The sequence below is a fragment of the Palaemon carinicauda genome, chromosome 40 (genome assembly GCF_036898095.1).
Source record: "Palaemon carinicauda isolate YSFRI2023 chromosome 40, ASM3689809v2, whole genome shotgun sequence".
Classification (NCBI taxonomy): domain Eukaryota; kingdom Metazoa; phylum Arthropoda; class Malacostraca; order Decapoda; family Palaemonidae; genus Palaemon; species Palaemon carinicauda.
The window spans coordinates 61,957,326-61,961,035 of NC_090764.1; the positions used below are offsets into that span (position 1 = coordinate 61,957,326).

At 55.7% G+C, this 3,710-nt stretch overlaps 1 pseudogene; it reads right to left on the reverse strand.

The window, feature by feature from the left end:
- Positions 1-1,398: 1,398 nt before the first annotated feature.
- On the reverse strand, positions 1,399-1,517 carry LOC137632097 (5S ribosomal RNA; annotated as a pseudogene).
- Between the last annotated feature and the right edge of the window lie 2,193 nt (positions 1,518-3,710).

Here is a 3,710-nt window from a genome sequence, read left to right on the forward strand (position 1 = left end):
AAGTTGGAGGCCTTCCTCCGACTAGGGCAGGGACGATCGTAGCTTCGCATGAGCAAGGAAAGATCCAGCGGTCAGGAAAAAGTTATTCCTTTAAGCCTGAAGGTCAGGGAAAGGCTGAGCGACAGGCTTCATTGCCGAGAGCGGAAAGGAGTTTCCTCCCGCCGAAAGGCAATAAGACCGTTATTGCTGGAAAAGAGGCCTCAAGGGAAGAGGTATATCTCCCACGGCACCAACCACCGAAGACTCTTCACTTTGCCTGGAAGACCCCTGCGGATGACTATCGCAGACGACGCGACCTCCGTACCGCGACTGTAGCGGGTTGTCTCTTCTTGAGGAGGAGGCGTAGTGTCTCCAGGCATGAAGCCGAAGCGACGCCCCGGTTCGGGAGAGATGTCGCAGTGTGGTTGTTTGAGTAGTCTGCGCCGTGGGAGAAGCTCTCCCGGGAGTTCCGTCAGGGGAAGAAGAGGGTCCAGAAACCGTTCTGCGCATAGTCCCAGTGGAGCTCTCCCATTGAAAGGTTGACAGACAACCTGGTCTTGTTGAGACCCATTGTCCACAGACAAAAAGGAGGGAAGACGCAGGCGTCGAAGTTGTCCCACCATCACCGGAATGCATCTTGCCAGAGTCTCGGGGTCTGAGACTGGGGGGAAGAACAGCGGAAGCTTGAGGTTCCAAGCTGTCGCGATCAGGTCCCCCAGACCAGGACTTGCTGGTTACTCAAGGTCAAAGACCCCCAGGTACACTCTCTCTACGAGGCTCTGCTCGGATAGTCGGAGAGAACATTCCTCTGCCTGGAATGAGAGAGCCGATGGTGGTATTGAGATAATCTCAATCATCCCGGTATCTCTACTGCAAGATGTGAAGGTGTGAAAATGCGTCCCCTGCTGGTTAGAACACGCCAGAATCATGAAGTTGACGCGCACGGGGCGACTCGGCAGGAGCTGTAGGATCTGTAGAGGGGCCAGACTACGGCCCCTAAGCCTGCCTGAATGATGGAGAGGTATCCTTCAGGTCTTGACCATAGGCCTGGACCGGAACATGCCCCCCCCCCCTTCCTTTGACGAGTCCGAGAACAGCATCAAGAATGTGGGGAAAGGACGAGAATATCCACTACCCTCAAGAGGTTCCATAGGTCAACACCCATTGCAGGTCTAATAGTTCCGCTGGTCCCATAGGGGCCAGGAAGTCCGGTTAAACGTTGCCTGAAACCACCGGAACTTGGACCGCCCCACATGGAACTTATCCTGAGGCGACCGTTCGGACTATAGACGGGTCAATGAGGAAAGGAGAACTAGGAAACGTTCCAAGGTAGGGCTGAAAGCTCTGCTTGACTGAGAACAGGTACTGCAACTCTCCTCAGCCTTGCCACAGTCAACTGAAAGGAAGGCTCGGAGGATGTGGCAACAGAATCTGGCGTCCCCAGGTGGTCACCCATCCAAGTACCGACCAGAACCGACGTTGCTTAACCTCGCTGGACGGACGAGAAGTGGGGTTTCCAACGTGGTAAGGCCGTTGACTCAATATCATGGCCAGATACTCCAGATGTTGAGGCAGAAGAAGAGAAGGCTCCAAGCAAAATACCATGAACCCACACTCATGGTAAGCATCCGGAAGCTTGTCCCGGCGCTGAAGAAGGTCGAACCCGAGCCTACCGGAGTTGACCAGCCCTCCAAAAAGCAGAGGAGGCGGAAGCCTGCACCTGAGCGGCCATGAGGAAAGCAGGGAGAGTTCTCTGGGGAAAAAAACCTGCTATGCCACGGCGGGATAGCCACACTGCATCATAAGCAGGAATACTTGCAGTCTAGGCTGAATTCGACGAGCTCCCTGGAAGATGGATGGAATGGAAACTGAAAGTACCCGTCCTTCCGATCCAGGGTTTAAGGAGTCCTGTCGCCTCGTTACCAGTCTGATCGATTCTGCTGTTCTACGCTGGGCGAAGTTTATTCGACAAACTTGATCAGGGCTGAGAGGTCGACTACGGAACTCCCCTCTCAGATCCTTCCTTACAAGAAAGGATCGACTGAAGAGGCCGGGGGTGAAGCCGTCGATGATCCTATGGAGGACCTTCGCCTGAGGTATGGATCATTCTGCCCAACCGGGCAACTCTTGCCGACGCTATGGCATAGAGGTTCAGAGACACTGAATTCGCTGACAGAGACGGCAGGCGCGATATCCTTGGCTGATCACAGAGATTGTGCGAGAATGGGCATCGGGAAGCTGTCATCCGGATGAGTAACCTTAAGCATCCTCCCAGCGAGAAACCTGCAATCCTAGAGTTCGTGAACTCTGCCGCTCCTTTTAGGACTATGCCCCCCCGGGGGAGCCTCCCGTGCCATCTGTTCCTGACAGGAGGAAACCGCAATTGGACACCTTGTCCCAGTTGTCGTAGCCGATAACTTAGGCTGACGTGGTTGAAAGAAAAGGGCGCTGGAGCCCTGCACAGCGCCCTGCAGAGTCTGGAAGAAAGCGCCTTGGAGGAGTGAAAACGGAAGTCGATTTCTTCCGCACAGCCGCTGTCTAAGTCTCTGTCCTTGGGCACAAACAAACTCTTCTCAAGGATGGAAGGGTGTCTGATGTCGTCGACCTCCACAGATGAGACACCCGAGGGAAGCCCTCAGTCAGCGCGTCCAGATGGTACAACATCGAGCTTGTCCGCAAGTTAGATACTTAACGACGAAAGGCCAAGGTGCCTGAGCTCGAGAGGAGGAAAGTACCCATGGCGAGCAGCATCCGCACGTGGGCGATCGCGCGATGGCGAGCAGCATCCGCAGGTGGGAGATCGCGCGATGGCGAGCAGCATGCGCAGGTGGGCGATTGCGAGCTAGTAGCTGGCAAACCATGTTCCTTCAGAAGTGTTGGAGAACGTTGGCGTGCCGGCTGTAACACACGCGGGCGATCCGGAGATCGCCGAGAAACAGGAGATCGCAGACGTGTAGAACGCTGTTGAATACTGTAGGCGATACTAAAATCGCCTGTGCGCGCTGGCGAGCAGGTGATCGCTGGCAAGCTGATGATCGCTGACGAGCAGAAGGCAACGCGTGGAAGCCTGCGCATAGAAGAAGAGTCCTTGACCCAGACCTGAACCAAAGTTCTAGATCGCGAGGGCGAACGTAGGCGCAAAGGGCGCGTAACAGGAACCAACAGGAACAGCAGGGATGATCATCATGAGAGCGCTGACGAACAGGAGAACGCTGGCGAAAGGAGAGCGCTAGCGATCAGGAAGCGTTGATGAGCAGGAGAGCGCCTGTGCGCTAACACTGAGCAGGAGCAGGAGAGAACACAGCAGAAGGGCGCGCAGGGGAACCCCGACACGCAAGGGAAGAACCCCCGTGGGAGGCAACCCTTTGCCCCGAAGGGAATGTTGTCCGTCGGGAGACAGATGTACATCGGAAGACCGTAGCCTGTCCGCCGGGAGACTGATGTCCGTTGGAAGACCGTTGTCCGTCGGGAAGACCGTTGTCCGTCGGGAAGACCGTTGCCCGTCGGAAGACGAGATCAGACTGCTGTCCATCTGCACCAAGGCGGAAGATCAAGAAAAAGGAGTTGTAGGCTGCAAACGGAGATTCAAAAAGGCGCCTCTTAGCACCCTTATAGAGAGATGAGAGGCCCTTACGACGAGGCAGACGGTGGGCCTTACGGCGAGGGAGGCCAACAGCAACAGCAGCAGAAGAATCCTCCGAAGAGGAGTCTCCATGAGTGTACTCTCTCGC